This window comes from Zalophus californianus, chromosome 3 (assembly GCF_009762305.2).
Source record: "Zalophus californianus isolate mZalCal1 chromosome 3, mZalCal1.pri.v2, whole genome shotgun sequence".
Lineage (NCBI taxonomy): Eukaryota > Metazoa > Chordata > Mammalia > Carnivora > Otariidae > Zalophus > Zalophus californianus.
The window spans coordinates 73426040-73438338 of record NC_045597.1 but is presented as its reverse complement, the minus strand read 5'-3'; positions in this window follow the sequence as shown (position 1 = coordinate 73438338).

Sequence of the window (12299 nt, the reverse complement as noted above, 5' to 3'; positions counted from 1 at the left end):
TTAGGTTAGGCACTCATAAAAACAAGACTAGGATTTTTTAAATTAATTGACCTGAGTCAGTTTTGTGGAATTTTGTTATTTGTTTTCATTAGTGTTGTGGAGATCTTGTGCTTTTTTTTTTTAAATCATTGCTTTATAGTTTTGTTTTCTTTTATTTTTTTAAAGGCACGACCAAATATTAATAGTGGTTAATTCTGGGGAGTGGAAGTGGGTATTCCTTTACATTTTACTTTATGTTCTTCTGCATTGTTTATATTTTTGACAATAGGAATGTACTAACTTTAAAATTAGTAATAAACTTTTAAAGTGTTGTCAATGGTTATGAATAGAGGGACTGCAGATGATGTTTTAATTTTTTTTCTTATTTGAACATGTTGAGAAAAAAAATGGGATGATTTAAAAGAACATTGACTAAATTGTTGTCACTTTTCCTACAGACGATGTAACAAGTGTACCCAATTGCAAGTAGATCTGCTCTTAAAATTCGGTAAGCCTTTCTTCACCTCATTAATCATTGGCTGACCTGTAGAGGCTCAACAACCAGAAATACTGATGTGGGTTCAAACTGCATGGTACTTGGGAAGGCAGTCTGATTTAGGATGCCATCAGTTGGAGCAGTTCAAGGTCAAACTGACTGGGAAGGGAATGGGAAGTCTTCCTGGGGCGTGAGAGTCCTGGGGGTGGTAAGACACCGCTCCACCCTACTGTGGCAGTCAGAAGCGGGCCAGAGAAGACAAGGTAAAAGTTGCTTGCAGAGCAAGTTGCTTTTGTGAAGGGAACTTTATATGACGTGATTCCTTATTGTGGTCTTCTGTTTGATCGTCTTCATTCCACAAAATTGGATGAACTGCTGACTATTTACCAGGTCCTCTGCTGATTACTAGGGACAGAAAAAGGCAAAATAGAGGATCCCTACCCTCAAGAAATCCATCGTCAAAAGCAAGAATCAGACAAGTAGAAAGGTGTATTATAATAAAATGTCATAAGTGATATAGCAGAGAGTTATGCAAAGAGCTCAAGGAACACAGAGGAGGAGAAACCATACCTGGGGAGTCAGGAAACTTTTAGCAGAGTTGGAAGTGGGCCAGCCGAGAAGAGGGATCGAGAGAGGAACTCCGTGACAAGAGAACAGCTAAAGCAAAGATGTGGAGGCCAGAAAAAGCACAGAGAAAGGCCACACATGTAGTTCCTACATTCCTTTTCAACTCCTGCCATCAAATTACCACAAACTCACCAAAAGACAACAGACAGAATGGGAGAAGGTATTTGCAAGTGACATATCAGATAAAGGGCTAGTATCCAAAGATCTATAAAGAACTTATCAAACTCAACACCCAAAGAACAAATTATCCAACCAAGAAATGGGCAGAAGACATGAACAGACATTTCTGCAAAGAAGACATCCAAATGGCCAACAGACACATGAAAAAGTGTTCAACATCACTCGGCATTAGGGAAGTACAAATCAAAACCTCAATGAGATACCATCTCACGCTAGTCAAAATGACTAAAATGACAAGTCAGGAAATGACAGATATTGGTATAAGAATGTGGAGAAAGGGGAACCCTCCTACACTGTTGGTGGGAATGCAAGCTGGTACACCCACTCTGGAAAACAGTATGGAGGGTCCTCAAAAAGTTAAAAATAGAGCTACCATACGACCCAGCAATTGCACTACTGGGTATTTACCACAAAGATACAAATGTAGTGATCCAAAGGGGCACCTGCACCCCGATGTTTATAAGAGCAATGTCCACAATGACCAAACTATGGAAAGAACCCAGATGTCCATCGACAGATGAATGGATAAAGAAGATGTGGTCCATATATACAATGGAATATTACACAGCCATCAAAAAATGAAATCTTGCCATCTACAATAATGTGGATGGAACTAGAGGGTATTATGCTAAGCAAAACAAGTCAATCAGAGAAGAACAATTATCATATGATCTCACTGATATGTGGAATTTAAGAAACAAGGCAGAGGATCACAGGGAAAGAGGAAAAAATGAAACAAGATGAAACCAGAGAGGGAGACAAACCAAACAAACTGAGGGTTGCTGGAGGGGAAGGGGTGGGGGGGATGGGGTAACTGGGTGATGGACATTGGGGAGGGCATGGATGTAATGAGCACTGGGTATTATATAAGACTGATGAATCACAGACCTGTACCCCTGAAACAAATAATACATTATATGTTAATTAATTGAATTTAAATAAACAAATTAAATTAAATTTAAAAATCACCTGCTGGTCACACTGCACACCCGGCGGGCCTGGGCACTTGTCCTTCTGCGGGAACTGGAGCGCGTCCCTGGGCTTGCGGCATGGGCTCTGCAGGAGCAGACGGAGGGAGGCGTCCCCACAACCAGGGCAGAGCCCTTTCTTGGGGAACAATCCGGGCAGGGTCAAATGCTCCTCCACAAGAGGAGGCTGCATGGATGCTTTGTGTTGGTGTCTTACTCCTCTTCCTGCACTGAGCCTGAACCCACCAGCCCGGTCTCGCTCTGAGTTGCGCTGCCTTCATGTGCCAGAGGCTCGGCTCCACTCAGGGCCACGTTGTGGCTCGAAATTACACTGATTTATTACACTGATTTATTCTCTTACAGTTCTGGAGGTCAGAAATCTAAAATCAAGGTGTTAGCGCTCCTGCTGGAGGCTGCAGAGGAGAGGCTGTTTCCTTGCTTCCAGGTTTCTAGAGGACGCCTGCGTTCCTTGGGTCTGGCCCCTTCCTTCAGTCACTCAACCTCTTGCTTCCTTAGTCATCGCAATCTGTCACCAAATCTCCCTCTGCATCCCTCTTCTAAGGACCCTAATGATGACACTGGGCACACCCAGATAACCCAGGATAATTTCCCCACTTCAAGATCCTTAAGTTAATCACATCTGCGAAGTCCCTTTTGCTCTATGAGGCAACATTCACAGGTGCCAGGGATTGGGACATGGAGATGGTGGGGGGCCATTATTTGGCCTGCCACAGTCCCCTGAGACTTGTACACTCTAATCCCTCTGCCTGAGCACCTCTTCTTCCTGAAGCCGGCTCCAGGAGCTCCTTCACAGTTACTGTGTAAACTTGGGCAATTTACCTAACGTCTTCTGTTTTGGTCTCCTCATCTGGAAAATGAGGATAATAATAGACCCAGCTTCTTGGGGTTTGGGAAGATGAAATGAGTTCCTGTATGGAAAACACTTGAAGCAGCCCCTGGAATATAATAAACTCTCCAATTAGCCCCTTGATGGTGGTGTTATTTTTGCTTTCCCCACCCAGCTCTCTATTCCAATGTCACCTCTGCAAAAATATCTCTCCTGGCCACCTTATCTCAAGTAGTGTCTCTAGTAATTCTCTACATCTCTCTCTCTTTTTTTTCATAGTGGTGCCCACAATCTCACATTTTCTGGTATGTGGTGTGGACTTATTTACTCTATTGTTTTTCCAATGCATCCTCCACTGGAATGTAAGTTCTGTGTCTCATTCATCACTAATTCCCCAGCACCTAGCATTGTGCTCGACGCACAGGAAACATCCACTGAAGAAACAAATGAAACTTCCTGGCTCTGCATTGTTCAGTAGAGTAGCCACCAGACACCCATGGCTACTGAGCACTTGAAATGTGGCTATGCCATGGAGCACCTGGGTGGTTCAGTAGGTTAAAAATGGGACTCCGTTTCAGGCTCAGGTCATGATCTCATGGGTTGTGAGATTGACTGCGGCGGGCGGGGGGGGGGGGGGGGGGGGGGGCGGCAGGCTTCCTGCTTAGCAGGGGGTCTGCTTGAAGATTCTCTCCTTCTGCCCCTCCCCCTGCTTGCACTCTCTCTCTAATGAATAAATAAATTTTTAAAGAAATGTGGCTATGCCAAACTCAGATATGCTGAAAATGCAAAATGCACATCAAATTTAGGACTTAGTGTAATAATATGAAAATAATAATTTTTATATTATTTACATGTTAAAATGATAATAATTTTGTTTGTTATGTATGTTTGGTTACATATACTAACATCAGTTCCAACTGTTTCTTTTACTTCTTTTTAATACGGCTACAAAAAGTTAAAATTACATATATGGATCAGATTCTATTTCTGTCAAAGAGCACTGCTCTAGAAAGCCTTTGTAGTGTGTACCCTAAAGCTGGACTTTCTGGATTAGAATTCTTTATTTTTCCCCCTTAAGTAAACTCTACCCCCAACGTGGGGCTTGAACTCACAATCCCCAAGGTCAAGAATAACATGTTCTACCAGCTGAGCCATCTAGGCACCCCTGGGTTTGAATTCTTGATCCACCATTTACTAGCTGTGTGGGCCTAGGTAAATGACTTAATTTCTTTCCATACAGGTTAGCTATCATCAGCTAGCTTCCAAAGAAGAAAATTATTTTTGTCAAAAAAGTTCAACATTTTACAAATGTTTGCAAGTAGAAAAAAAGAATATTATAAATCTAGAAAAATTTAGTAGATCCTTAATAGTGGTTTTGGGGGGCTTGCACTCTTAATAATTTCTATTTCTGAGGGTTTGTATTTTTCACAATGCCTGTGTCACATTTGGAAGAAAAAATAGATATACTTTAAAAATAAATTAATAAAAATTTGTAAAAATTCCTTAAATCTGTTCATTGTAAATTTCAGCTTTTAAGCCTAAAACTGAAGGCTCTGTCCCTGAGTATTGGCCAGGTATGGACATCACACTTCTCATATCACCTCTGACATGGTTCATCATCCAAGAAAGCCTACTAATCCCAGTCTTTTCACTGTGTTCTGGCCTGCATTTCTGGGACACACTAAGCTAAATAAACGTCTAGGAAACTATGTAAAGAAGTCCATACCTTTTTTCCGAATATTTCCTCTTTCCATCTTGACTTTCGTCATAACCAGCAAAGGATTTTCAAAATAAGAAATGACCTCTGAGCAGAGATCAAATCCAGTGCACTGCCAGGAAAATGTGTTTTCAGAATTAAAAATGAAGCCAAGGTATGACTATCAGCCCTTTGTTCAGACCCAAGTACAGTATAAGATGGTGCTTCCTAGACCTGAAAATGTCAACTAGACTAAAGGCCTTGTCAGAGTGGGAAATTTTCCCTTCTATCTTCCTAGGTTCAGTACCCGGGAGCCTTCAAATTTAACTGACAAGATAGATTAACAGGAAAAAAAAAGAACACAAATTTGATTAACATACTGTCTGCATGAGAGTTCACAGAAAAAAATGTGAAACTCAAAAAGAAGTGACTAGACCTGAGGATGGGGGTATATGCCATTTTTAACAAAGGGAAAGGGTGATGAATTGTGGGGGAGCGACTCGGAAGTACACGAAGGAAACTAATGGAAGATTAAGGTGATTTTAGTAAGGTTTGTTTATGCAGACTCACCTTCCTGCTGACTCTCCTCTTCCTGGTACAGGAGTGGGGTGGAATACCTTCACAAAGGGAAAATGTATGCCCTACTTTTAGTCAGGAAAGGGAAGCGAAGAGAACTCTCCCTGGATCTGCTGACTCTCAGCTGCCTTCAGCTCAAAATAATCCTTAAGCCAAAGTGGAATATTTTAAAATGGCATATTCTGGACCTCTTCAGCCTTCTAAGAATTGCAGGGCAAGCCTTACAAACAATCTCTGTTAAATAATAGAGCTTCTAAAAATCCTTTTTTTTTTTTTAAAGATTTTATTTACTTGTCAGAGAGTACAAGCAGGGGGAGCAGAAGGCAGAGGGAGAAGCAGGCTCCCCACTGAGCAGGGAGCCTAATGCGGAACTCGATCTCAGGACCCTGAGATCATGACCTGAGCTGAAGGCAGAGGCTTAACCGACTGAACCACCCAGGTGTCCCAGAGCTTCTAAAAATCTTAAAGGCATTTTTGCACAACGGCTTCACAGGGACTCAAGGTAGAGAAGGACTTGACTCAGATTTGTGGGTAATTTAATTTAATGGAATAGTTTTATAAATTGAGACATGAGAAATCCACAAGGATTTCAAAGTAATTATATCACCTTCAATCAAAAGGTGATATATTGAAATGAGGCCTTTGGCTCCTCAAACTTCTAGGCAGAAAGCAGGCTGAAAATGTTGCAAACACTGATTACTTTCCATGAAAAAAGGAAGGATGACTCAGAGAACAGGAACAAAGACCAACAGGGCAGAGGAAAAAAATCCCAGATGGTCACTCCCAGAGAACAAAATGGAGTCCTAATCAATACAGGGGCAACATATGATCAGATGGATTTCAGAATTAATATAAACCAATGACTGCTGTGTTTCTGTTTTCTCCACTTTAGGAGTATCTATAGCAGATATCCTATACCTGTCCCACCACTGCATGTCGGGTTTATTTGAGGGAGGAGTGGAAGAAAATTTATCTCTTTAATTCATAAGTTTTCATATCAAGCAGAACCTTAACTCAAGGAACCTAATATCCACCTGGACCTGAATTTTATTATGAGATCCTGGACCCTAAGCCCAATCAGCACAGCAGATGCCTATTTCATCACATCCTCACCAGGCTTGGGTATCTGATTTTTTAAAGTTTTATATTATTTGATGATAATTCTTTAGAAGTCTAGTGTTTCTCTTATCATATTGCATTGTATCATTTATATATTAAGGGTAACAACTCTTGAGGCACCTGGGTGGCTCAGTCAGTAAGCGTGGCTTTGGCTCAGGTCATGATCCCGGGGTCCTGGGATCTGGCACCCTGCTCAGTGGGGAGTCAGCTTCTCCCTCTCCCTCTGACCCTCCCCCTGCTCATGCTCTCACTCCCTCCCTCTGTCTCTCTCAAGTGAATACATTAAAAATCTTTTTTTTAAAAAAAGGATAACAGCTCTCTTCTCATTTTTGTAGCAAATACTTTTTGTTATTTTTTATTTGCTTTTAAATTTTTGAAATGATGTGTTTGTTTGTTTTTAAGATTTTATTTTTAAGTAGTCCTATACCCAATGTGGGGCTTGAACTCACAACCTTGAGATCAAGAGTCGCATGCTCCGCCAACTGAGCCGGCCAGGTGCCCCTGAAATGATGTTTTTGATAGGTATCCATTGTTTTCTTCATAATTTCTTTTCTTTTCTTTTAATAGGCTCCACACCCAGTGTGGAGCCCAGTGCAGAGCTTGAACTTACAACCGTGAGATCAAGACCTGAGCTGAGATCAAGAGTCAGAAGTTCAACTGACTAAGCCACCCAGGCGCCCCCATAATTTCTTACTTTGCCTTTATACCTAGGGAAGTTTGCTACATTCAGAGGTCAGACTCAATACTGGTTTAAATAGCATGATGTTTGATGTCAGCTAGGCCTGGATTAGAATCTATCTTATAGGAATAGATGCTGGTTGTTGCAAAGATTAAATCAAATAATTTAAGTTAAAGAATCAAGCACAGGGGCGCCTGGGTGGCTCAGTCGTTAAGTGTCTGCCTTGGGCTCAGGTCATGATCCCGGAGTCCTGGGATGGAGCCCCCACATCATTGCATCATCGGGCTCCCTGCTCAGCCGGAAGCCTGCTTCTCCCTCTCCCACTCGCCCTGCTTGTGTTCCCTCTCTCGCTGTCTCTCTCTCTCTGTCAAATACATAAATAAAATCTAAAAAAAAAAAGAAGAAGAAGAAGAATCAAGCACAAAGCCTGGGATGCGGAAGTACTCCATTTCTTTTCCTTCAGTTTACTATTAAAAATTGATTCAACAAATCACAGAAAACACAAATGCCCAATAAACACATGAAAATATGCTCAACCTGCTTAAGAATCATGGAACGTAAAGTTGACTAGTACCATTTTCTGTCCATCAGATTAACAAAAACTTAAAAGATGATCTCTAATACAAAGAGTCCGTGGAGAAAGGGGGACTCACTTAAGGGCCCCTGTGATGGTAGTGTGACTTGCCAAACCTTTTTAGAAAACAATGACTGTATTTAGTAAAGTAAAAAATGGGCCTGTTCTTTGACTTAGCATTTCCAGTTTAAGTAGTCTAGCCCTTAAAAATACAAAGTTATAAAAGCATGTATGTTAAAAAATGGTTACCTTTCCACTGTTTATAATAGCAAAACACTGACAACAACTTGAATATCCCTCAGGAGGGAAGTCATTAAATAAATATGGTTATTTTCAGCCTCTTCCCACTAGAACGTAAGCTGCCCAAGAACAGAGATTTTGTTTAAAAAGAGAGAGATTTTGGGGGGTGCCTTGATGACTCAGTCAGTTAAGTGTCTGCTTTCGGCTCAGGTCATGATCTCAGGGTCCTGGGATCGAGTCCAGCATCAGGCTCCCTGCTCAGCTGGGAGGCTGCTTCTCCCTCTCCTTCTTGTCCTCCCCTGCTTGTGTTCTCTCTCTCTCTCACCCTCTCTTACAAATGAATAAATAAAATCTTTAAAAATAAATAAAAAGAGATTTTTTAACTTATTTTTTAGGATATCAGTGTTGTTATCTATCTTTCATAGCAAGTTACTATGATTTGTTTGAGTAGAGCGCACACACAATGTTTCATTAGTTTCAGGTATATATCTGGGGTCTTACTGTTGTTTTCCCTGCACATGGAACGTGATAAACATTCAAAAAATTGTTGAATAAATGAATAAAATTCTGGTATATCTAAACTGATAAAAATGCGGTGATCACTAAAAAGAATCCGTTGGATTTATGTATAATGAGCTGGGAAAATGCCCATGATATATTATCCAGTGATAAAAGCAACTCACAAAGTAAAGTATGACTTTATTTTGCTTTGTTTTGTTTAAAGGAAGGAAAAAGAAAGTACAAGATGGTATAGAATATATATTTGGGTAAACACAAAAAGTTCTTGGAATGATATGGACCGGGGTGTTAATATTGGTATCCCAGAGGGATGGGATTGAAATAACGAAGGAGAAATTAATTTTTTTCCTATTTCTGCACTGTTTACATTTATTGAAAGGAATTGTTCGTGCAAGCCCTTCGCTTGCATTAATAAAAGCCTGAACCAAAGGAGAATTTGCTATGAGAAAGACAGCATGCTTGAATCCTTTGACCACATGTTAGGAAAAGGTGTCCTTCACCCTATCAGGTATTCTTTTTACACTATTGGTTTGTTGCCTTTTTTGTTTTTTTAAGCGTGTGTTGAATACTTCCCTCTTACCAGCAAATTTTGCTCTCCCCACCCTCCCACTCCCACCTCCACTTAGTTTGCTCTGCCCGTTCCCTTCCTGCAGGTATCTCTCCCGTCAAAGCCGCTGACTCTCCTGCCCGCTTATCTCTAAACTCTGTGCTTTAGAGCCCGCGCCGCGGCGGGCTGGCGCTGCTCCTGTGGGGCAGCTACTGTGTGCACGCTCGACCTTTGCCACTTGAGCTGCAGGAGGATGTGGTTTGCAAAGGACGTGGCCCAAGTGCCCTTATTTACGAAACACATCCCCAAAGTGCGAGTCCCTAAAAGAAGCGCAAGAGGAAGGGGGCTGGGCTGGGGAGGGGAGGGGAGGGGAAGATGAGGTGTTGGAGAAGCACAGGCATGGCGCCTCCACAACTATTAATATTAACTTTTATGAAGACTCGGCCTTTCTCTCCCCGGGGCTTCACAAAGCAGGAAGTCAAGGGCAGTGGTGCAGGGAAGGGAATTGGCAGCAAGAGAAAACCTCGAGTAAATTATTTAGCTGTAAAACGAGATTAAGAGTGATTCCGCCTCCACCCCTCCCCCACACTTCCCAAAGTGGGCCTAGGCTGGGCATCAGACCTCAAACCGCCAATGATTTAAAACGGGAAATCTCTGGAGTCTGGTGAGGGGCAAACCAGGGAGACTTTTCCCCGCGGAGATGAGCCGCGACTGCGGCGGGCACCCCTGCGCTGCAACCGGGCTCGGGGCGGGGGGCAGGGGGAGAGGGGGGCTCTCCCCAGGTCGCAGGCCGCACTTTGGTGGCTGTTGAGGAGAAGAACCTGGGGGCGAAAGTGCAAGAGCGCAGCCAGCGAAGGGGGAAAGGTGCAGGTGCTTTCGCACTCGCTGCTCGAGGCGACACCCGGGGCGACGGACCCTCGGCTCTGTGCCCCCTGCCGGGAGGCGGGAAAAGCAGCCCGAGGGGCGGGAAGGGCCGCTCGGGAGGTGGCTCAAGCGAGCCGCCCGCCGCCGCCTGCCCTGCTCAGCCCTCTAGCTCCCCACTCCGCTCGTCCCGGCTCCGGGGTCGGTTCCGCCGGCTCAGCCGGGGCAGCAGTGCCGCCTGCCGGGCACTTGGCGCCAGCTCGGCCGCGACGCAGGCGGAGACGCGCGGGACGCGCGGGCTTAGCGGCTGGCCGGGACGCTCGGACTGGGGCCGAGCACACCAACACGCCTGTCCTCCCTTTCCAAAATAACATCGCTCCCGCCTGGCCGCCGCCGGAGCCGCTCAGCTCCGCCGCCGAAAGCGGCTCTCGGCCTTCCGGCGGGGGTCCCGGCAACGCCCCCACCAAAGCGCTGCGCGCCTTTGAAAACTCGCCGGACGTGGAACTCCCAAGCACAAAGCAACTGCTGAAACCAAGCTGTATCCCAAAGAATGAAAAGAAAGTGTCTGCGGTCTTGAAGCGCGACTTCCGGAGGGGCGCAGACGCCGGCGGGGCGCTGCGGGGAGGTGTCCCCTGGGCTTCCCGCCGGGCTGGCACCTGGCCGGCGCGCACCCCGCACCTGGGAGGAGGATGGCGGGGGAAGCCGGGAACTCTGCCGGGACACCCCCCGCTGACGGCGGCGAAGACCCAGCGGGGGCGAGCGGGCGGTCTGACCCCGACAGACCCGAGAGCGGCCTTCGCGTCTTCCAGGCGAGGCGCGGGCCTCGGCGTCGGAGAGCGGGAAAGACGCTCCACCTGCGCCCCGACGCGCGCTGAGAGCTCGAGGAGGCACGTGGCGCAAGGGCTGTGGCTCCCGGGGGGCCCTGGGGACGGTCCGGGAGCCTGAACCCCAGTGCGGCAGGAGCGGATGCGGGTGCGTGCGTCCAGCCCGCACAGGAAGGGGTGAGGCCGCCCCCACCAGTGCCACCACTGCCTTTCCTAGTACCTGGGGCCGCGCACAGGGGCCGTGACACCAGTCTAAATTAGCTTCCCCCTAGCCTATTTTGGACAACCATTTCTCTGTTTGGGCACGAGCAAAGTCTTTTTCCCTTTTTCTGTCTAAAACACTCAAAGACTCAAATCCAGACGGTTTCTCTGAGGTAGACGTGTGAGCTGGGAATAAACTAAAAGTTTAAAGAAACTAAAAGTTCTCGCTAAGGAAACAGCTTGCTTCTTGTTGGTGGGGTCTGACTTCAGTTTTGCGAAAGTAACGCCCAGTTTCATGCAGGAATACCGAGTCCATCGAAAAATTTACTCACGGAACAGCTTCAGATGGCACGGTCATTTGGTCATTTAATTCATTTGGTCATTTGACCTTTTAGTTCTAGTTCTGGCCAAGTGTCCACCCAAGAGTAGCCGTTAGAACACTGGATGTACATTTCGAGACTCTAACCCTAGAAACGAGAAATAAATGTTGATTGTTGGCTTTCTGTGGACTTAAGATCATGATCGAGAATGTCATTCTGAATCAGTGTCTAGTGTGTGTAACAATACATCACTAGCAGGTGGTTATGTCAAATTCGTAGATACAATGAAAATTATAACAGGAACAAATGAAAAGAATCAGGATTTTTGGATTCTGAAATTGGCATTATTGTCATGAAACTGGTTTGAGGGGGGGAAATAAGTTTTTATTTTATATATGTGGATTCCAGACACACACAGTCTTTCTTCTTGTTCCTCCTAGTGCTTCGATATTACTATTTATTGGGCAATGGTCTCTGAGTCTTGCTTAATTTTGTCACTCTTCTATTTGTTTCGAGCAACTCACATAATTCTGCCTAGAAAACAGGAGGGGGGACTGAAAATAGAATCTAGTTCTGCCCAGTTTTGTTGTGTTTTTTGTTTCTAATCCATTAGATGCACAGAGTGAAAGAACAATGCATTAAGTGTCTTTCAGGAGTAAAAGACAGAGGCTGCCCAGGTCATTTTTAACAACGCTTAATGTGTGGTTTAGGTATTTAATCTTTGTCACTCATTCTACTAATCGTCCATAAATTAAAATTATGTAAGTGCCACCCAACAAGCCATTGTATATTTGTACTACAATGACTAGCTCCTGCATTGTTTTTCATTGTTTGCTTTCCTGAGGTTGGAGAGGAATTTATCAACTAACACTTGTATGAAACCTATTATTGTCATACTAAGGATACAAAGCTTTATAATAGCAAACTATCAATCTTGAAAGTTCTGATAACGCATAAACAATTAGAAAAGAATTCCTTTCCTAGAAATCAAAACACAAATATTAAAATGCATAAAATGCCTGGGCTCCTATTTTCCAATACAATAT